The following is a 23,869-nucleotide window of genomic DNA, read 5'->3' as shown; positions in this document are numbered from 1 at the left end:
ATTATTTATTTATTTAGTTTCTTTTGTGGTATGTATTTTTCCCTGTATTTATTTTTTTTTTATATTTATTTAATTATTACATTTTTATTTATTTGTTGTTGTTTTTACTTATTTATTAAGTGCAATTCTGTGAGAAGAATTAATTTAACAGATGAATAAATAAATTTAGTGCTAAATGTATTTTCACAGACTGAATGTATTTAATTCACATTAACTGTAAAATTCATTTAAGAATATAATAAATTCAGACTTAGAAGCAAATAAATCAAATCCCAAAGAATTTAGGAAGGAATTCAGTTTACTTAAAGCTCTATAAATTGGAGCATCGTAGCATAACTACTTCTAATTGGCTTCAAGAAAAAAAGTTCATTTTACCGAAGTCAGAGTTGACGGATACGAAAATTTATGAATTTTAGAATACATTTTTGCACTGGTAATGATTCATATGTAGTTACTCTCCCACTGCATGTTTTTTATGGCACATTGTGTTTTTTGTTTATTTTGCTTTTACAGCTTAGTTTCGTCTGTGAAGAACCTTTCGCCCCGCCCTGCATAATTAGTTAGCAAATGTCAACAAATTCGATTCACTTGAAAACATTTCGGCGTAGTGACACAAAAAAACAATATAAAATTTGCATGCCTATGTCAAAAGTGAAATTCCGTATACTTCTTGCACAGAATGTACGATTATCATTGTGTTTATTGTTATTACTTGGTTCGCCAAAGTTCAATTTTCTGTAGCTGTTTTATTTCAACACATTTCCAGCCTGCGTGTATCGATAAAGTTGAACACACACCACCACCCTAGGCTTCCACTACAATAACAACCCAGCTTTATTGTTTGGGAATTTTGATTAAAAGCTCAATGGGGCTACAAACCCCACCGCCACCCATCCCTTCATCTGCTTCCCTCACATATGTATGTGGTATGTGTATCATTTCGGTGGCTGCCATATTTTATAGTTATTTCTGTTATTATTGCTAGGCTTGTTTTGGCCCCAGTTTTGGCTGTTTTTCACGACTTCCCATAAAATGGAAATTTTTTTGTGCAAATTTTTCTGCCTTGTTCCCCGAATATTTACACCCACAAACACATATACGTGAGTTATTTCGCAATTTTTTGTTGCTCCTCTTGTTTAATATTGTATTACCCATTTTTGTACAAAACACAGCAACAGGCTGCATCCAAAGATTTTTGCCACAAATGTTTCCTAGAATACTCGTATTCGTATAGCTCATGTTTTTCGTCTTTGATGAAAATAAACAAAATGAATTTTTATTATTGTATTCCCTTCGCATTCCCCATTTGTACTGAGCATTGGCAATGCATTTTTGTTGTTGCCACTTTAATGGCTACGAATCGAGGATGACTGTATACTTAGCCGCCGTGGCACTACGTCCTATTGGCGTAATCAACAGCTATGACGAGATAAGCGTAAATTTTTCACACTAACGGGTGTAAGCGACTACAATAACAAATTTTAGCCTAAAACAAGTCTGTAGATATCTGATAATTTATTGCTCTTTTTAGGTGTTATGCTGTGGTATTTGTTTTTATATGTACATACTCGTATATGTGCATATGTATGTAAATCGATCCTCTTACTTTGCTGCTTTATTACTTCCAGTTCAATTCCATGTGTTTTCGTAGGCGTTTAGAATGAATCAATGGCTGATTTCGATATATGTACATATGTACCTGTATGTGTGTGTACGTGTTATGCATTACGCGAACAAACATATGGTTGTGTAGGTGGCATTTCACGCGAAATTATTCAGAAAAAGTTGGTATTTCAATGGTTTGTTACTTTGCTGTTTTATAGGAAGAATGAGAATTAGGGTGGAGTGAAATTTGTGCACTGCCCAGATCAGAACAAAATGGCCGGCAGAGCAGCTGACTATGTATATTTAGCACGATCCCAATAACATTGATAACACTACGGACACTTGTGGTCTATGGAACATCTATTAAGATCAGCCGGATGTACCTAACCTAACCTGCATAAAGTTAACTTTTTAGCCTATAAATAAGGCTGTAAAATCGTATTTTCCACTCATAATTTTTTCAAAAAGCGAACAAAATCAATCATACCCACGGACAAGACAGAAAATACACGATATTTTAACCAATTTTGACTACCTTTCTAGGTTTTTTTTTAAATTAATTTTTCATAAAAATATAGTTTATGCTATAAAAAATGTTATATTCATAAAAGCTTAAAACTGCGTACCAGCTTTTTAAAATTCGACGAAAAATTCAAGAAAATATATATAATTTTTTAACCAGAAATAAATTTCTTACAAGTTTTATATTGGAAAATGCGCAATACCGACAGGGGAAAATATTATTAAAAATCAACCAGAATTTTGAGCCACTTCATACTTGCACTTTATTATATTGTACTAGAATTTGATGGGCTCTAAAACTGCGTGCCCGACTTTTTTCCAAAATTCTGATCAGAAAGTTTGTAATTTGATGAACATTTTTCGAATTTTTATAAATTTTGTATAAAGTATTCAACTTTGATTTACATATATGGCATTTTTTATCGAACGAACTAGAAGAAGATAAGACTTTGGAATCTTTTATTAAGTTTTATAAATACATCTTTTCATTGTTATGCCATTACAAAATAAAATAAACAAAAATTTCCATACACTATTCGTTCACCCTAATACGTATATTTTCATACATAAGAGATATGTATGTAATTTAGCAACAGGTAAAAATAAAAATCCATAAAAATTTAAGATATACTTTCGACCCCGATTTTCGACATCATTTCACACTTAAAAAGTAAAGTTCGTAGTTTCTGGCACGTGTCTGCTACATAAACACATAAAAGGCTGGTCGCTTAAGAGCATTCGGCTTAATCCCTCCCCGCCGGCAAATATGCAACAAATCGCGATTTTTGCTTATCAATTCATTCACCAAGCACATCTTTGAAGCTCTCTATGGGTAAAATTAACATTTTTGAGTTTCTCCAATTTTATCACTAATTTGAAAAACAATTCGAGGACACAAAGGTTCACAGTGATATCTGAAGCAATAGACGAACTTTATCCCATGTCGGAGTGTTGCGAAAGTCCTCAAAGAAGTAGTCTGGAAATCTGAAACATGCAATACAAAAGAACGCCGTTGAATGGACGCTGTCAGGTTCTCCTCTCGAAGGCTTTTAAAGAAAATTCTGCAGAACATTGAAAGTGACGTCCAATAATTAATGATTCGGCGCCCATTAATATTCCCGTAGAAAAAGTGATTCCCATAGAAAAAGTGATTCCCGTAGTGAGTTTTTTGTATTCCCATAGTGAGTTCTCTGTAGATTTGTTGTTTCCAACAGTGTTTCCAAAATAAAATTAATAAGCTACTCGTGACAAGGCAAGCCGCTTTCTAGCTTTTCACACGACTTGGGTGTACATACGGCAAATTCAAAGCAACTTAAGAACGAAACCAGCTTTAGTCACAACTTCAAAGTATTTTTTTCGCCCATACCTTATCCCACTCCTGTTCGAGAACTACGCTATGCCCCAGAATTCAGTATAGCACGGTACTTTACTGTTGAAGTCCAAACTTTTTCCACCTTCTCGTATGCATTTCGAGTTAGTCGTAACTAAACCTAGAACTTGGGCAGCGATTTGACTGCTTAGCAATCAGCTTTATTACCATATCTAAAAGTCAGTAAAATTTTATCAGAGAGAAAGTAGCTCGGAAGAGACCACAAATTATATTCTAATATCCCCTTTTGAACTTCTAACTGAAGATTGGAATAGAGCGAGTACTTGTCAAGTGATCCAAGTATTTTGGACATTTCACAGAAAGATAAATAAATTGAGAACATTTTGAAAACTTTGGGGAATTTGAAAATTTTGTTATGAAGTTTTTTGAAGTGAAATATCTTCGGTGCTTAATATTTAAAAGCAAATGTTTGCGAAAAAATAAAAACAATAAAAACTGAAAAAAAAAAAAAAAAATATATATAATATATAAAAAAAAAATATATAAAAAAAAAATTTTAAAAACAAATATTACAAATAACAAAAAAACAAAATATTACAAATTAAAAATATATTAAAAATTACTACAAAATTAATAAAAACAATATTAAAAAAATATTAAAAATCAAGAAAATTTCTTTTTTTAAATAAAAAATATTAAATAAAAACAATTAAAAAAAAAATTAAATTAAAAGAAAGAAATAAAGTACACATAACAGAAGTGAAACTTTCCAGGCAGACAAAGAAAGAGGGAGAGACCTGAGAGAGAATGAGAGAGAGAGTGAGAGAGAGTGAGAGAGAGAGAGAGAAAATATGTATCTAAATAAATTCACAACATTTGCAGAGAATACAAATAGACAAAATTTACAAAAAACGGAGAAGTGTCGACCGGTATAGGTAAACGCCGGGCACAAACCGTGGCAACAACGCGCACTACTCCGAGCGTTTATTACCCGCACAAACGCAGCGATTCCAGTATCGCAGCAACAGCACAAATTACCGCAAGACAATACTAATAAATCCGACGCCGGAATGGGTAGCACTTTATAGTACGCATATAGTAGGCACCAAAAAAACAGCCCAAAAAAATTGGGACCAAAAAACGCCCCAAACAGTAGGCACCAACAAACAAGCGCCAAAAAGTAGGCAGTGTTATTTCTCACAAGAAATTAACAACCACAAGGAAAAACTCAGGAAAAATAGCCTAAAGTGTGTCTAAGATATACATATATAAGGTATAGCTCTCTCTCTCCTTTTCCTTTACGTTACATCTTTTTTTTCTCTCCCGGAACGAAAATGCCCAAAACGTTGCATGGCCTTGAAATTTTACTCTCCATTCTCGCTCGTCCATCGACGCCTAAGAAGTTTGACTTCAAAAAAATAATATAAAAAAGTTTAAAGTTTTTAGAAAAAAAAGAATGTTTAAAAAAAATGTTATATAAATTTTTGAAAAATATTTTTTGTTTGAAATTTTTGGGATTTGTGTTTTATTATTTTTGCAAAGATTTGTTTTTTTTTTCTTGCAGCACCAATTTTTTTTCATAATGGAAAATATGCACAACACTGTCAATGAAAAAATTTATAAAAAGTCCACCGGCATTTTAACAACTACAAACTTGTTTTTTATTATTCTTATTAGGCTACAAAACTGAATACCAAAAATCTTCCGAGAAATTCTAATTAACACTAGAATTACCACACCAGTAAAAATTACTGGTTTTGAAATTCTATTGTAAAATTCCTACTTCATGTTAAATTTTTTTATGGCAACGACTTTTGCAATGATAACTCATAAAATAGTACAACAAAATAAATCGATTGGGTGTGTTCTTACAATTTAAAGAGCTCAGAAAAGTAAGAAGCTCTTACCTGAAACAGTTGAATTTTATATATTACAATAAAAAAATAAATTTGGCGTAGACATTGCCGACCAAATGGCAAAGAAATATAGCGTAAAATCAGGTCGAGAAGATCAACTATTTTTAAACATTTTAGATTTAGCAAGCATAAATGCATGGATCTTATAGAGAGAAACAACAGAAAAAAACGGTATTCCCTGATTCCCCTTTTCCCCTTAATTATTTGAAAATTTTCAACAGAAACTTAATATAATATTACTCATTTTTTATTTAGTAAAATATAAGATTTTTGTTGAAAAACTCCAATTCAGAGTGAGAAATTGACAAAAGCAAGCACAAAATAGATTTCTTCCATGCTTCGCAATTTCACTACAAAAAAAAATATAAAAAAAACATATAATGAATGAAAGTAAAAACCCACTTGACCGCTGCTCACCCTTTCTAGCTCAAAACCTCACTTACATTGCTGGCTAACTGCACCTGTTCTGCAGAGGGAAATTAACTGTCCTCTTGTGAAAGCGAAAACATGGTTAACTAGTTCTCCTACTCACAGAAAACTTTGTAACAAAAAGAGAACAAAACTAACCGTGTATGCATATATGTATGTATGTATATGAGGAGTGTATACACACGCACATAAGCATGGCTGAGAACTGAGAAGTTCAGGGTTTATTGATATAAAATATGACCAGCTGTTGTGTGTTTCTTATTAGCAATTGAGCAAGCATATCTTGCTTTCAACACTACAACAACAAACAATTTTTGGGTAAGCAGCCAGACGGCTCTATAAAATGCAGCAATTTATATTCATGGCGTTGATTGGGTCAATTCGAACACAGTTGACCTTGATTTTGAACTATTGTTGTTGAGATGCCAATACAAATACAAGCATCTCTCTCCAATCGCGCCCATCGCTGCTCCTGATGCTGTAGTTGCAGCGCGAAAATGAGGCAAAAACTCAACATCGAATAATATTTATGTAGGTGAGGCAGGAATTGTAACGAAAGAGGCTGATAGGCGTGATTTTGAAATGAAACAAATCTTCCATATTTTGATTTTTTTTTTTTTTTTTTTTTTTGCTTTTGATTATTTTGATTTACATAAGCGTTGATACCATTGCATCGAATTCCGTTAATATTTGTTGTTAATATTTAGTAACCGTCTCGAGCACTCGCAATAATCGGCAAGCTCGCAGGACAGAACTCGTATATGCAATAACCGAAAATTTTTAGAAGCACCCAGGCAATATTTCCGCCATGGACTTAAGAACAGAGAGGATTTGAAGAATAAATAGGGAGGGACTGGTGGGTTTGAAACTTATTGCTCTTCTGCAAATTTGCCAGAATTTTTTTTATGAATCTTAGCAGTTCGTCGAAGGAAAGAAAATGCAACTCGTCCTGTTTCAATACATTCGCCCCAAAGATGTACCGCCTAAGTCTGGCAAAAGCCAGACATCAACGCAGAAAATGTTCTGTACAATGCTCATCCCCCAAAGAAGATGTAGACAATGGCTCGTCGATGATGCCTATGGTGACCACATGTTGCCCCTTATAATAGCTCGTAACTCACTATTCCTCTGTCTGAGAAGGAAACTTGCTACTACCCTATCCATTCTTTTCATAAAACGCTTGGTTGTTTTGCGTATGTCAGTACTGCACCAGCGGCTCTCATAAGCTTTGTTACCCGCCTTGAGTACCTGCCTGTTTTAGCGATTCCTATGGTGACCATATGTCGCCCCCATGAAGTGTGTCCTGCAAGCAGTCCTCTCAAGGCTCGTAGCTCGCTCCTACCCTGTCTGACGAGGAATTTTGCCACTACCCTTTTAGGCATCTCCAGAAAACGCTTGATTGTTTTGTATGTGTCAGGTACTGCACCAACGGTTCTCATGAGCTTTGTTACCCGCCTGTTTCCGCGATGCTTGGGTCTAAAATTGGCTCCAGTTGAATTGGGCGCCCCAAAGAACCGCAGTTTACCAATTCATTAGCCAGTTCGTTGTGTTGAACACCACAGTATTCCGCCAACCACATAAATTAAAGCTCATTCGGACTTTTAACAGAATTTGGCTTCAATTGGTATTCCTGGAAAATTTTTGAAAAGGTGCGAGTTGTTTTTAGTATTTTATTTTAGAGCCATTTGGATGTCACTATAGACCTCAGTCTAGTCTTTAAGTATTGCAAAGACTACCGATTGAGACATCGTGTTTACTATACCTAAAGCATCTGAAGTTAGTGTCCAAATGTCAGCCCTCCCCAGCACCATTTTCAGTCTTGGAGTCGTCGATGCAGAAAATTCATGCCGAACTTCGCAAAATAGTGTCTGGATCTCTCCTATGTTCTCTTGTAGGAAAGTTTTGGAAAATTTTCAGCCATACGGAGATGTGGGCGAAGTCATACTATTGAGAGGGAAAATATAGTGAGACTGATTGCCATTTCATAAGGCAGTTGAGAGGTGCAGACATATACCAGACGAATGAAATAATAACCAAATAGTGCACTTGTTGCTGCTGAGAGTTGCATATTTACAGGCGCGAAGAATGATTGAGTTCCGATTAAAAAACAAACGAAGTGCTAATTGATAGCTATTGGCTGCTATCGGCTGAATTCAAGCACAAATTTGAAAAAAACGACGCACTAAATACATCCACAACAAAATCAAACGTTCATTCAGCTTAATGCTATTGTATACGAGTACCTTAAAGCAAACACTCTCACACCCTACAGCAACTTACTCGTATGACTGCTTCAAACTTGTTTCGCCAGTACGCACTCACATTTTGTGGCACCCAGAGGCTGCAAGAGAAATGAAGTGAAATCAACGCAGAAAACTTTGCCACAACAATTTTGCCAGTAATGTGACCACATTGCCCCAACTACTTAGTCAGTCAGTCCGTCAGCCAGCAATTGCAACGCAACCAGGTAAGTTATGTTGCCCGTGATGTGCCGATCTAGCGGAGGAGAGAGTGCGGGCGCGTGCAAGGCAGGTGCGTAGCCTTCATGTGGCAGATTGCAAGCAAATGTTTTCAATTTATCAACAACGCCCCCAAACTAGCAGCAGCAGCAAGAATAAAAAAAAAAACAACCACGAGCAATGGGTAGCAATGGCAACAACGGCATTTAGCCGTTTGAGGCAGACTGTTGCTGGCACTCTGGCGCTTGTTAGAATGCGCGCATATAGTATGAAATAGAATGGCCACTAGCATTGCTGCGTATACGTGTGTGTGTGTGTAGTATTATGTAGAGCTGGTATTCGTATGTATTTGCATTTTGCTGAACGCCACAGCATACGGCGAGTATAGTGACGGCGTTCGCACATCCGCAAAAACGGGAGCAACCACGAAAGAAATATTGTGCTTCTAACTGCATAAGTTTTACTTATGTCCATATGTGTGTGTGTGCACATCCATACATACCACGCACATGCTTAGTATGGCACGTATGTACATGTGTGCGAGTGAAATGTGTAGCCCAACACACCCACACATGAAACTCAGACACTACAGCACTTGATTATAACTTTTGGTTGTTATTGTTGTTGATTTAGCTTCTGTTTCTGTTTCTTTTGCTGTTTTCTTTTTTTTTTTTGCGTTTTTTCTTTTCCTTTTTTTTTGTTGTTTTTTTTTTTGTGATAGTATGCCATCCACTAGCGCGTTAGCTGGCATAAGCCATAAGTGCACGCATACATACACACATAGCGTCGTGCAATATGTGTGCGGACGACATGCGAGATAAGGCGCTCATAATTGTTTGTTTGTTTATGAAAAGCTAATTTCTTGTTTGTACTCGCATGTTGTTCTAGATTGCAAGTTTTCCTCACATATTTTGGTAATTATGCGTGGAAAATAATTTAACGGAACGGAAAATTTATGTTGCAAAGCCAACAACAAAACGAATACGAATAGTTTAGTGTTGCATCGTCCAATCCAACGGCTATGTAAATATGTATGTATGTTTGTATGGCCAAGTGACATTTCTATTTTAGTCAATTGCACTCTTAAACCCTTTAGGAACCCAATGGCACGTTGGCATGCGAATTTTTAAAATGCAAGAATTCAAAATTTATTAGTAATTACTTCTGCACAATAAAGGTCACTTACAGAGGAGGTGAATTACATCTCTTCATATTAGACAATTTTCAATGGTTGTATCCTCACTTCTTAGAGAATACGTGCGTGTTCCAAGCTCGTTTCAGATTCCATTTCGAGGTTCCACTAGTTATTCACCGATACCTGCACCTACTCGATACTTTTCTCTCGAAGCAATTCGTTTTTTTTTTACTCGATGCTTTTTACGAGACTTGTACTTGATACTTGTCTTGATACTTTTTTGCAATATTTGTTATGTGGTAACAAGAAAAGGATCAAGACAGTTGGTTATGCAGACGATGTAGTCATCCTGATGACAAGGAAATTTCTCTCGACTCGGGCTTATGCAATCAGCGTCAAGGGAACTCTCCAAGTGGGCGACTTCAAACGGTCTAATGGTTAATCCAGCCAAGACCGAACTATTTCTGTTCACTAGAAGATATAGATACCGAGTTTTCAGTTACCGTCTGTAGATGGAGTAATACTAACCTTATCGAATGAAGCCAAGTAGCTTGTCATAATTCTGTACTGAAATTTTTGTTGGAAAAAGAACACCAGGGAACGGATAAAGAAACAGTACATCAATCTCAGAGCGTACAATACAATCATCAGACCCATCTTGACTTATTGAGCTTTCGTGTGGTGTGAGACGGTGCAGACACAATCCTACCTAAAGAATCTCATAAAAGTCCAACGATTAACTTGTGTAGGAATAACAGGTGCGCTCCGATCGACGGCTCAGACTGCGCTGGAAGTGATCCTACATATTCCACCCATTGATATATACATATGTAAACTAAACGGTCATGTATCAGTTCAATCATCTGTGGTACACTTGCAAGACGCATTGAAAACAGACTATCTGGTTCCCAAGATAGATCTGAACACAGACTATAAAATACGCATATCTGACAGGAAGGATTATATATATATATAATTGGCGCGTACACCCTTTTTGGGTGTTTGGCCGAGCTCCTCCTCCTATCTGTGGTGTGCTTCTAGATGTTGTTCCACAAATGGATGTTGTTCCACAAATGGAGGTACCTACAGTTTCAAGTCGACTGCGAACGGCGGATATATTTTTTATGAGGAGCTTTTTCATGCCAGAAATACACTCGGACCTGCCGAGGGGCGACCGCTATTAGAAAAAACGTTTTCTTAATTTTGATCTTTCACCGAGATACGAACCAATGTTCTCTCTCTGAATTTCGAATGGTAGTCACGCACCAACTCATTCGGCCACGGCGCCGCCGACAGGAAGGATTGGTCACCATATTTATACTGACGGCTTAAAGATGGATGAATGATAATTAAATTGTTCCTTTAGACTCCCAAACCGGTGTAGCGTCTTCCAAGCTGAGATCTACGCTATAGACAAAGCAGCAAAAACGACTAATGGTCTTACCTTCAGCAACCCTTACCATTTTTGTTGATGGTCAATCAGCGATCAAAACAGTGGCATCAATTCAAACTGTGTTAAAAAATGCAGAAGGCCGCTCTCGCTTATCCCAAACACACAGCCCCACACTTTGGTGGGTCCACGGCCACTCTAGAGTGGAGGGAAATAAAAGAGGAGATGAGTGTACAAGGATAGGCTCTGAGCTGGACCTTCAGCGAGTGGTACAGGGCATAAGTATTCCTCTAAACGAGTTATACAATGCGATTGACCTGAGCTTAATCGAGAAAACCAGTAGAAGGTGGTCTCTGACTACTAAATGCAGGCTCTCCAAAGCACTCTAACCAAATTTAAATCTTAAAAGGACAAATTATATGCTTGCATTCAGCAGATCTACTATCAACGCCCTCACAGGAGTTACAACGAGTCACTGCGCTATTGGCATCTTAGCCAGTAGAATGGATGTGCCTCACAATGACTTCTGAAAGAGCTGTAGAGATGAAGTAGAAATCGAGTTGGTGAAACACCTCCTCTGTGAATATCCTGCACTTCAAAGAAGCCGTGCCAAATATCTAGGCGATTATTTCTTTGAAGGGACCTTAAAGCCACAGAGTATCTTGTCTTAGACAAGCAACCTAAATAACCTAACCTACCTACTTGTGGATTTTGTATGTTTAACGACATCTTCTTCCCGACAAAAGTTCAGCAATTCGTCGTTATAGCGTATTCAATACGTTCCATCGTTGCAACGTATGGGACCAAACACAATTCGAAGTACTATTCTTTCAAAAGCTTTTAAGCTCACTTCGTCTTTGAGGTGAAATTTACATTTAGGTGTAGTAAACAGTTAAGACTACAGCATATTTTTGTGTATTGCCTCATGACTGCGATCTGTTTTTTTTTATTAGAGCTCCCAGGTGTTTAAGGTGCTCAACACTCGCAAAAGATTTCCATGTTTTCGAGATTTTGTCTCTCTTCGATGTGCGATATCTTCAGATATTTCATTTTGCCTCCATTTATTTTAAGATCTACTGCTTTTGAGCGACTTTCAATGTTACGGAAGGTTTCAAGTGGATACCTTTTGTTCCTCGCCACTTTTGCGATATCGTCAGCATACGTGATTGTTACTCCTGAGCGGCTAAGAAGGTTTCCAAACCTACACGCTTGCTATAATAAATGTTTGCCTTCTTCAAGTAGATGCTTGATGTCACATTAAACTAAGTACTGAGTGTAGGTAGCGCAAACATTAGAGAACTTTCTGTAAGTTTAAGTTAGCCTGGAAGTAGGAAATTTCACGTCGCTCACAAGAATTGAGAATTTGATCTCTCAGACCACATTGTAGCGATTTTAGCATAAAGTTATTGGATTCAACGCATAAATACAAAATCAAGTTAATTGAAAAATTGGGGCCTCTTCATCGTTTGAAGCGACAAAACTGCTCTTACTGCTCTCAAAAGAAAAGTTATTTTTTATCTTATTGAGAAGCCTCTATATTTATAAACTTTTTGGACACTTATGCGGCGACTTTCATACGAAACAAATTAAAATATTAACTAAACTTTTATACCAAAGCATTAAACATAAATCATTTTTGAATGTCCTAATACACACACACACACACCACACACTGGCGCGGCTCTTCTCCCACAAACCTGTATAAAAATAGGCCTGTCTGCAGCCCAACCTACACCAGTATTTAGATGACAAACAAATTACAGTGCAGTTGACAGAAGAATATCGAAAATGTTACACTTTCTAAGTGGCATACGTGAGCGCGTAGAAAGTCGCCATGGAAACCGGTAATAGAAGGGCGCAGGCGATAGGCCGCGTTATAGCAGCAATAAAATTAAAGACAAAAAAACTCGGGGTATATGCCAGAGGATGTTTCGAAAATTAGGTAACTCAATAATTTACGACATGTAAAAGACTATAAAACTGTAAAATGTGTCAGAAAATTCCATACGCGCGTGTATGCGAGTATTGAAGTGTTGTTTGCAGCAACTTCCCCTTGACATCAGGCATTGGTTTATTGTTGGAACACGGTGGTAATATTCAAATGGCATTTTCAAGAATTGCGAGAAAGAATTTTTTTCTTTTTAGTTTTTAGTTTTTATGTCGTGCTGCGTTATATTTTTAAACGTAAGAACAAAAAACAAACAAAAACAAAGTTGACGAAAAATTGAAGTGTGGGTGGGAGCTGAATTTGCCTTGGATAAGAATTTAGTTGGCTTGTAAGCATTCAAATGGAAAATTATTACTTGATATATAAGTATTTTTTTTACTATTTTTTTTTCTAAAAGCTGCGCTATGACTAATAATAAATATGATAAATTTCAAATTTAATCACTTTGTTTGCAGCAATTAATTGCAGCCGATTTGCGAGGATTTCGCGAGCTTTTGTTTGTCGTCTTTACAACGCCAGTGACGGTGGACGGTGATGGTGATGGCAGAGTGGCAGGCAGTGGCTTCAGCTGACATAGATGCTTTGAAAGATAAGTATGCCATAAACATGCAACTTGGTGTTGTTGTTGTATATTGTTGTATTTTTTGTTGTTCTTGTGATTTACTAGCGCGTTTCTATAAGCCTTTGGCATTTTATTCATTTTAACTGCTTGTTTTTGTGCTTTGCTCACTCTAGCCGAAATTAGCGAAATCAAGTCAAGGTTTTCTTCAAAGTTTTTCTCTGCGTTGCTTATGCTTGTAAATGTATGCACATACATTTGTATGCACGTACGTATGGATTTGTTTACTTCGCATGCGATTACTTAAGTAATCCGCTTTGTAATGCGCGAGCATGTGAATGCCGTCGCGTCGGAGGCAATTGGCAGCGCACTAATTGGTTAGCAACACGCCTACACAAGCAACACAGCTGAGGGGGTGGGGTAGACAGCATTTTAAAGAGCTACCTCAACAGGGTTCGGCTGGTGTTAAAAATATTATTGTATTTCTGTGAATTGTTCAACGCAAAGGCGAATTAGGCTAAAGGTAAACTCCCTATTTAAAACTCCCAGAGAAGACACAGAAATTGTTCGTGCGTACATACAAACATACATACATACAAGGTGGCGCATAACTGGTCATCGGGTTTGTTTTTGAATAACTTTTTAACTAAATAAGAAGAAAATGATTTTGAGTGATGGACTTTAAGGGCTTCCATTGCTTGTCTATTTCTATACAGCAGGCGGATTTTGAAAAATTATAAACTGAGTGATTAATTTTGCGCCACCTTGTGTATGTAAGTAGTAGAATAACTAAGTAGAAAAATTCGGACATTCTTAACAGGTTGGCATATTCAAAACGCAGCAGGCCATCTATAGGATACATACGTATGTATGTACACCTCGTGGCATATCTCGATTCCCGACAAACCCGCCAGATATTTTGGCAAAAGAAATTAAGACAATATACAGCGGCAAGACCGGTGGAACAGATCCCCCAAGGGTAGAGATGGACATACAACTGAATACCCACCCTTAAGGGGGTATGATCCTATGAGAGAACAAATTTCTACCTAACTCAATTCGTTTCAGGGCTCGGGATATTTATAAAATACCTCCATAGATTTGGTCATAACAGTTCACGAAACTGCCCAATCTGCACGGATAAGTAAGAAGTTGTTAATCACGTCTTGTTCCAAAACCCACGCTATGCTTCCGATAAAAATTGCACAAAGTTTGAAACTACGACTGCAAGATGGAATCGGAGCAGGGGGAGGAGATCAAATCTATTGAGTATGCAGGTAATATTTCTCTTATCTGGATGCCAGGAAATTAGAACTTGAAGCAAATGAAATTGCTGATGAGCTTGCCAAGAGGGGGTCGACTGAATTGGTCTGAGTGACCTCCTGCGCGGTCATCGCCATGTCTCTGACTGGTGTTAAAGTGGAATCGGACCTCTTATTTCACAGAAAAGCGTAAAAGAGATGAAGTTCCATTTATTCCTGTGCTATTTCGAAAACTCTTTGGCCTCAGTACAAAAGGCGGAGGACACAGAAAGTCCTGTGAACTCCACGTCATTAAATTTCCAAATTCGTGGCTGTGTTTACCGATTATTGAACGATCGGCATGCACGCGCAAAAGCTAGATTCATTTCAGCTTCATTTAGCACCCATTGTAGAAGCTGTGGGGGCCTTTCAGAGAAGAAGACTGTTGAGCACTTTCTCTGTAAATGGCCAGGCATGGCAGGTAGACGATTAAAATCACTGCGTGCTCCTCTCTTCGACAGACTGGAGACTGCTCCAACCTAAATCCCATAAATCTGCTCCATTACATCAACAGCCACCAACAGCGGTTGATTTCATAATGGTATCATAATGGTTTCATAATGGTATCAGAGGCTCGAAAAAATTTTAATTTTCAATAATTTTTTTTTTTACAAATTTTTTATAAAAATTAAAACATAGCATTAATGCATCATCTGTCGACTTGACTTTAGCAAAATTTCAAAAAAAAAAAAATCAAAAAAAATAAAAAAAAATTGTAAAAGTTATCGCTGTTTGTGTGGAGCCCGTTTCGCCAGAAGTCCCTTACGGTGATAATCACAAGTCCTTGAAGATTCAAATGAATCGGACAAGAGAAATTAGTTTTATTAATAGATAATCTTGTGTTTGATCGAAGCATTTTTTTTGAAAATTAACAATATGGCGGCCTGAGGAAATATTTTTTCGGATTTTCGAGAAAAAAACCGACAGTTAATTGTTTAAAACAAAATCGAAATTTTTGAAAAAAAAAGAAAATCCTTCAATCAGGCACGATTTTTTTTTATGTTTTTCAAAAGCAGTATAAATTTTATTGAAATCTACCAAGCGGTTTTAAAGATACAGTGATCACCAGTTCAAAAAACATAGTTTTGAGAAAAACGCATTCAAAATTTTGTGAACGCTCCGGAGCGCCCGAGCGCCCTTTGTTCATTGTTGAATAACTCGAAAAATATTTGTCGGATTCACTTCAAATTTTCACATTTAGGGAGTTCACAATATGTACTATTTGTCGTATTTCTTTAATCATGCTATTGTATTAGCACAGTTGTAAAGTTGTTGTTTTTGTTTAACATGTACAAATACTGTTATTTCAATACAACTTTAAAAGGTATGTTTAGTGTGCTATTTGTCTATGCTATACGATCAGCTGATTTTGTTTACCATCACAATTTGTGCAAAATCCAACACATCCAGGCATTTCTTTTTCTGTGGCTGCAACCAGCTTTAAACGCTCTCTTTCATTGGGCCAGAATAAAAATCTACCCTTTAAATTGAGTATAGCTGAAAAAACTCGCCTGGTTACGATTTGAATGGTACCGCCATCTCCAACACCAAATAAGGATGCCACTTTACGGATCGAAAGTCCTTCACCGGAAGATCCCAACCTATAAAGTACGATTTTAAGCTGAAGTTCAATCGGAAGCTGTATTGTGTTGTTATCACTCCGAAACACATCATCATCTTTTACTAAGATTAAAAGGTGGTCAAACTCCATTTGGTTTACTCGCAGCATTTGGCAAAATCTGTTTTCATCTAAATGCTCCAATACATTCAGCTTCCATTGGTTTGGCTTAGGAATTCCTAAATGGACACCTCGGCGATTGTTTAGCAATATCAGCATATTCAGTCTGAAACTTTCATCGATATCTTCCTGCTCGTCTTCATCACCTACAATCAACACGTAAAAAGAGCACAAAGGAAGTGTTGGATTACTTACTCTCGTCCACAATGAAGATGTCGTGTGTATATTTTTGACAAATCGCTGCTATTATTTTACTTTTTTCGCTCCTCCTAGGCATTTTTATGTTTATATTTATATTTTGTATTACTTTCACTTCTGCTAAGCAGCTGATTGATTGGGTGAATAGCATTCACAATAGTACATCAAATAGCAAAGGATGTTCACACGTTCGACTATACAACTGTGCTATTTCAATAGCAGAAGGGAGAAATAGCATCAATAGTACACTTTGTGAACTCCCTAACTATATTTCTAAGATATTTTATTAATAAAATGCAAAACAAAAATACAATTTTTTTTTTAAATTCTGACTTCTGGCAGTGGCTTTGAATGTTGATAAGGACCGCTAAGCGCAGCGCGCATTGTCTCCAAGTGAATGTATGGCACCCAACAGCCCCTTTATATGCACAGTGTGATATGTTGCTCATTCCAATCCCTATTCGTAGCCACAAAAAATTCGAAAATAAACTTTATTGTCATTTAAATTTTGATTTACACAGCCAACTGCAGTGATTGAACGCCTACAACATTTTTCCTTTGCGTCTATTAGTAAGTATTTCAATGTAATATGCCAACACTGACTCAAAACACTATGCATTACTGTCACTACCAACTGTTGTTGTTGCCTGCCTGATATGACGCAATGCAACAAAGCAAATCAACAAAGCAAATTATTACAACGTTTCCGAAGTAGACGAGACCGTGTAAACAAGTTGTTTTGACCGAAATCGCCATCAATGCTGAGAGTTCATGAATTTTCCGCTTTTTGTCGCTATTCTTATTAATCTTATTAACAAATTTCGAGAACATTAGTTCTTCTTTAAGATTAAATTTATTTATTTTGATAGACATTTTTTATTAGTCACTCCACAGCTGTTCAGCCATCAACTAAATTCCACCAAAGTCGCGGCGTCAGCAAAAACGAAGCAAAGTTTTTATTGAAATCATAAACATTTGTTTACAAAATTGATTTTTATGAATGTGCGCCTACATATGTATGTATGTATGCAAATAGTTTTCATTTTTTTCATAACATCGTGATATTTAAAATGTTTATTTTTAAACATCCTTTTGTAATTAATTGATTTTTAAAATAAACTACTACAGTTTTGTGCTTTGCCCTCAATTTCTAAAAACATGTCAAACATTTTTGTCACATAATGGCCGTGTATCTATGTGAAGTGTAAGTGTGTCAATGAATAAAATTTTAATTTTTATGTTGTTACATACATACATACATTTCACAGATATTTACTCTCATCGTCAAATAAGTATTCAATGTGATATTTTAATAGTTAATAGTAATACATAATAATAACGGGAAAAGGAGTATCCGGCTATTTTGAAACCTGCACTGGTGGGAAACAAGGATGTCTGTTATCGCCATTATTGTTCACTTTATACCTAAATGATTTACACGACTATCTTCTCCTTTATGTCGATGATATTGTTCTCCAGGCGGATAATCCTAAAATCATGCAATCCCTGATTAATAACCTGGAGAAATACTGCGCTGAATGGAATATGGAAGTAAACCCAAATAAATCGGAGATGACTGTCTATAGAAAAGGTGGAACACTTTCCCAGGGAGAAAAATGGTACCAAGGTGAAGAAATTAAATTGGTGGCCGAATATAAATATCTTGGTGCCAAGCCAGGAATACTTCAGCAAAAGCTATTATTAATTGCACATGGAACGACTTTTTAGCGAAGCCGAATGGCTTCAAAAAGGAAGCACAAGTTTGCAGAGATGAAGCAAACAAACTTCAACGTTACTTCCTACACATGAAGTAATATATATCTGGAAAACCAGTTATAAATACAATTGCAACAGACTCCCACACAAACTAACACAAGGCATCTTAAGTAAAAATTTGTTTTGGCCTAAGCATCTGAACGACATGGGAATGGAGTTTGGTCTGAAGTTTGAAGAAAACATCACCGCTGTAAACTGGCAAGATCGCTGTGTGAAACTTCTTACAAAAATGAAAATAAAAGATCTCAACATGGCAAGGCAAAAAGCACAGTCAAGCGCGACGCGAATTTATAAGTATTTAGACTACTCAAAAAGGAAGCATATATTAAAGAAGATATGCGACTAGCTGATATTACAGCAATTTTCAAAGCAAGATGTAGTTTACTAAAGCAAAATGCAACCATGTGTAGAAATATCCAGAAAATATGCACCCTTCTGCAATTTAAACGAGGAAGAAGATATGCAGCACTTCTTAAGAAGATGTGCGGTACTGAAGGAGATCAGAACAAGATACCTAAACGCAGCGAAGGTAAATGAAGCAGAAGTAATGTATATACTTACTTAATGGCCATAATTGGAAAAGACTAACTTACTTTATATACCCAGCCATACGTTATAGAGAATTTCGTATTGCAGAGTTTAATTTTTGATTAATTTTTGAGCTGTGACAGAAACATTTGCCACAAATTTATTATTTCTTTCTTTATGTACTTGTATATTTATATGAACTGTTGAAATGTAAGATGCCATATTTACAAATAAATAAAATTACTACTAAATTACTACTGCAGGGTGGGCCATATAGCGTTTGCTTTTTGAACCACCTATTTTTTTTGAGAATGGTAACACAAATGACATGTCAAATGTGTTCATAATTTACTTAAAGGTTTGACATTTACAAAATGGGACGCTATACGCTTGAACAAAATTGGGAAATATTGAAAACCTGTTTCTAAAGTGGTGAGCCTTCTTCTTCTTTTCTGATTTTCACATCGGTGGCTACGTCAATAAGCAAAATTGTCGGATTTGGGGCTCAGAAAACCCACACGTTACTGTAGAGAAGCAAATGCTTCCACAACGAGTCACTGTTTGGTGCGGTTTTTGGTCTGGCGGCATCAACGGGCCATTTTTTTCGAAAATGAGCGAGGAGCCGCGGTTACAGTAAATGGTGAGCGTTACCGTGACGTGCTCAACGAGTTGTTTCCAAAAATTGAAGAGGATGACATGGACGACATTTGTTTTCAACAGGACGGTGGAATTTGTCACACTGCCAAAGTTACACTCTAACTTTTGGCTACCGTTTTTGAAAATCGAATAATCAGCCGAAATTCCGATATCAATTGGCCGCCTCGGAGCTGTGATTTAAACCCGTTGGACTATTTTTTGTGGGGAGCCGTTAAGGACAAAAGCTATGCGAACCATCCAGAGACGATTGATGCTTTAAAACACGAAATCGAAGTTGCCATTCATGAAATTGGAGCCCAAACAGTCGAAAATGTGCTTAAAAATTGGGTTGATCGAATGGTCTACTGTAAAGCCAGACGTGGCAGTCATTTGAACAATATTATTTTTCATTCATAAATGACAATGTTCAGTCTTCAAAATAAAAAAAAAGGTTGGAAAAATTTTGATTTGTTTTTTTTCTTATAGCCGATTCAAAAAGCAAAATTTACATGGCCCACCCTATACTACTAATATAATAATAATTTTTGTATCTGTAGTGTGCCCAACGGCAGACACTTTGACCTAAGGCATGTTTTGTGTCCTACTAAAGGGTGATTGTGTCCTACAAAGGGTGGTACTTTTTCGAATAGGTTTTTTTGACAGATCACGCGTGACCAAAAAACCGAAAAAATTTTCACCCGTTGGCACATTCTTACCATAAGAGAATCGGCATAGGAAACTAAGTGATCTTAACATTTTAGATATACGAAGTGCTCAGCAGTTCTATGTAAAAAACAACAGTGAATATTTTCGTGGAATATTTTAACCCTCTAACTTCTTAATAAATGGGTTCTTTTTGTGTTTTTACTAAAAAAGGCACAGAATGCTCATAAAAGAGGGATTTAGCGGGTTCAAATACAAATATTTGCCATACAATTCTAGCATTAGTCTCTTCATACACGAAAACTCAAAATTCAACTTAAACGCCAGAAATAAGTCAAAGGGAAAAGGGTGTAGTATATCTTACATACATTGAAATTAGTAATGCGCGCAATGGCCGACACTTAGACCTTAAAGATCTTTTGTGTCCTGCACTTTAAAAAAAACAAAAAATGTTTGATACCCACGCGTATAGTATTTTACGAAACTTTTTTCGCGGGCAGAAATGCACTTCAAGCGGATCTATTGGCGTCAAAATATTACGAATTTAACAAAGCGCGCGAGTCGACACACCAAGTGAAGCCAAGTCCTACTCCACCTGATCTTTCCAACGCAGAGGAGGCCTTCCACTTCCTCTGCTACCAGCAGCTGGTATCGCATCGAGTACTTTCAGAACCGGCGCGTTTGTATCCATTCGGACAAAATGCGAACGGAGCCCCTAGAGCTTTATTCCCTACACTATGTCTATATCCTCGTAAAGCTCATACAGCTCATTGTTGATTGTTCCATCGCCAGCATCAACGTGCAAAGGCCCAAAAATCTTGCGCAGAATCTTTCTCTCAAACACTCCAACAGTCGATTCATCGGATGTTGTCATCGTCTACACTTCTGCGCCATACGTTAGGATGGGCATGATGAGAGCTTTAAAGAGTGTTAGTTTTGTTCGTCGAGAGAGGACTTTACTACTCAATTGCCTACTTTGTCCAAAGTAGCACTTATTGGCAAGAGAGATTCTACGTTGGATTTCCAGGCTGACATTGTTACCCTTGTTAATGCTGGTTCCTAGATAAACGAAGTCCTCGAAATCATAACTGTCAACAGTGACTTGGGTGATGATACGCAAGTGGACCAACTGTTTGTTTGATGACAGGAGGTACTTCGTTTTGTCCGCGTTCACCACCAGACCCAATCGCTTTGCTTCTTTATCCCCCAGCACTAACAGCGTGATTGTTAAAGCCGATGATGTTAATATTTAACGTTTTCATAGAAAATTGTGACTGAGCGATTAAGTTTTGCAGCTCGAACAATTTTTTCCAACATCAGGTTAAAGAAGTCACACGATAGCGAGTCACCCTGTCTGAAACCTCATTTGTTATCATTGTTATCCATGCGTTTATAATGCGAATGGTGCTACTTATAAATTCACTAGAGGCGAACTAGTTTGGTATAACTGATCTGGCCTGCAGTGAAGCTACAACACATACACTGAAGAATTCATACTAAGAAGTTTGTTTACACATACTTCTACGCACTCTCATATGCACAAATGTATGCCTCTAAAATGTTTCCACGCCTACACACTTTCGCAGCCACTTTTTAATCAATAATCTTAAATATAATGAAATTTGGTTTGTTCGAACTTCTGCAGCAACCAGCCCATCTATGTGGTCTAGGAGGGGGTGTGCACCACTTACTACGTGTGAGTACGCATAAATGAGTATCACTGTGAACTATGTATGTATGTAGGTATATACCTGCACTTTGTAGATGAGAAAGCACATAAATCTTTCAATTAACTCATTAAATTGATCTTATTATGCGTCGAACACAATTTCTGTTTAGTTTACATTGAGTTTAGCGGCCGCAGTGTGAGGGGAGAATGCGAAAGTGAAGTGAAGTGGCAGCGCATTAAGCAAAGGTGAATGTGTACTACGTACAATTAAAAAAAAATAGTGCACGCAACATGCACACACATACACATGCACTTATATATACACATACATACACACACATGCACAAATAGACATTTTGAAAACAGTGCAACTTTTTGAAAATCCAAAACTTGCAACATTTTCAGGTTAATGAACTTGAGATGTTTTCTAGTTCAAAATCATTAATGCAAATGAACGAGTAAATAAAGTTTCTGGTATTTTGTTTGTTTCATTCTTTTTAACAAAAGTGCATGTTGCGAGTATGTAAATTTACTTAAACTACATTTTTATAAGTGAGTGCGAGTTTTAAGAGACTAAAATAAATAAATAAATCATTGGCGGCGACACTTCTGTTAGGTGTTTGGCCGAGTTCCTTATATTTGTGGTGTGCGTCTTGATGTTGTTCTACAAATGAACAGTGATTACAGAACCTTAATAAAATTATTTTATTTTTGGTCTTTTTATTTTTGGTCTTTTTATTTTTTTTTTTTATTATTATTATTTTTTTTATTTTTTTATCTTATATAATTTATTTTTTTATTTTATAATTATAATTTTTTTTATTTAATTTAATTTTTTTTAATTTGTTTTATTTTATTTTATATTTAATTTTTTTTATTTTTTATTTTTTTTATTTTTTATTTATATTTTTTTTATTTTTTTTTTTATTTTATTTTTTTATTTTTTTATTTTTTTTTTTTTTCTATTTGATTTTTTTTATTTTATTGTTTTTATTATTATTTTTTTTTTTTCAAATTGACAAAATATTGTATTACAATCCATATACCATATATCGTACCCTCACCGCCAACAGGGCGCAAATAATCGACAAAAATACATTTTTCAGTAGAATTACTTTAAAAAGTGTATAACTGAGCACTTAAGCCGAAATTGCTTTCACCACAAGTTCTTTAACGGAACTTCATAGGACTTTGAAATTTCGACAACTTTACGCGCAGTTTTCGATTTATATAAAAAGAAACACTCGGGCATTTTGTAAGGCTTCTGGCCGGCAGTTTTTTTTCCTTGCTTACTCCACTCGGGAGCATAGGGCCTCGACAAGAATCAGTCTTGTCTACCACTCCTAAATAGTGGGAATGCCTACCTGTCGTTGCTAAGGAACAAGGCCTTCTTACTGCTTGGAGCGCCATCTGTGTGTCACATTTTTCTGCCAGAAGGATCGCACAATGGTTGAGGACTTCGCTAAATTTGGTGTGTCTGCGCTATTACCGTAGTTACACACTTCCTCATACTGGCGCCACTGATGCAATGCGTGTTTTCTTGTTTTTTGCTTGTTTTAGCACCCACAATGCAAATAATGCGTTGACTATTGTGCGGCAGTAAGGATGGAAAGGATACGGTTTTGGGGTTGAAGAATGAGATTTTTTGTTTTTTTTTTTAGAAACAAAAGAAAACAAAAATTTCATTACCAAATATCGACGAAGCGTTAAGGAATTAGAAATGTGTAGAGTTTATCTGAATAAAACTAGGGTTTATCTGAAAAATCTAAACGTTTTTAAGTGCAACATTGAAATAGCAGTGCCGTCAGTTTTTTAAGGTTATGGAAGGAATATTTATAAATGGACAGATTTGGGGTTAAGCGAAGCACTGCATCACTGAACAATGCAAGCAGATTCTGAAATTGAGAGTAGATGGAAGATCTTACACAGAAATACAAAATATGCTTTCATTTTCAGCAAAAATGAATTCAAATGTAATCATATTTGTGCCAAACCCGAAAAAAAGAGGGAAAAGAAACAAAACACTTCCCCGGAGGACGATCGCAGAATTGTACGGTGCTTCAAAGG

General features: G+C 36.4%; 1 long non-coding RNA gene across 1 annotated transcript; it reads right to left on the bottom strand.

Moving 5' to 3' along the window:
• Positions 1-6,403: 6,403 nt before the first annotated feature.
• Positions 6,404-22,686, bottom strand: LOC128860032 (uncharacterized). The gene is made up of 2 exons (XR_008454212.1): positions 16,528-22,686; positions 6,404-16,478 (listed from the first exon to the last, which is right to left on the bottom strand). It is a non-coding gene; the product is annotated as an uncharacterized LOC128860032 (long non-coding RNA).
• Between the last annotated feature and the right edge of the window lie 1,183 nt (positions 22,687-23,869).

The sequence above is a fragment of the Anastrepha ludens genome, chromosome 4 (assembly GCF_028408465.1).
Source record: "Anastrepha ludens isolate Willacy chromosome 4, idAnaLude1.1, whole genome shotgun sequence".
Taxonomy (NCBI): Eukaryota; Metazoa; Arthropoda; class Insecta; order Diptera; family Tephritidae; genus Anastrepha; species Anastrepha ludens.
This window is presented reverse-complemented; position numbering and strand designations above follow the sequence as displayed.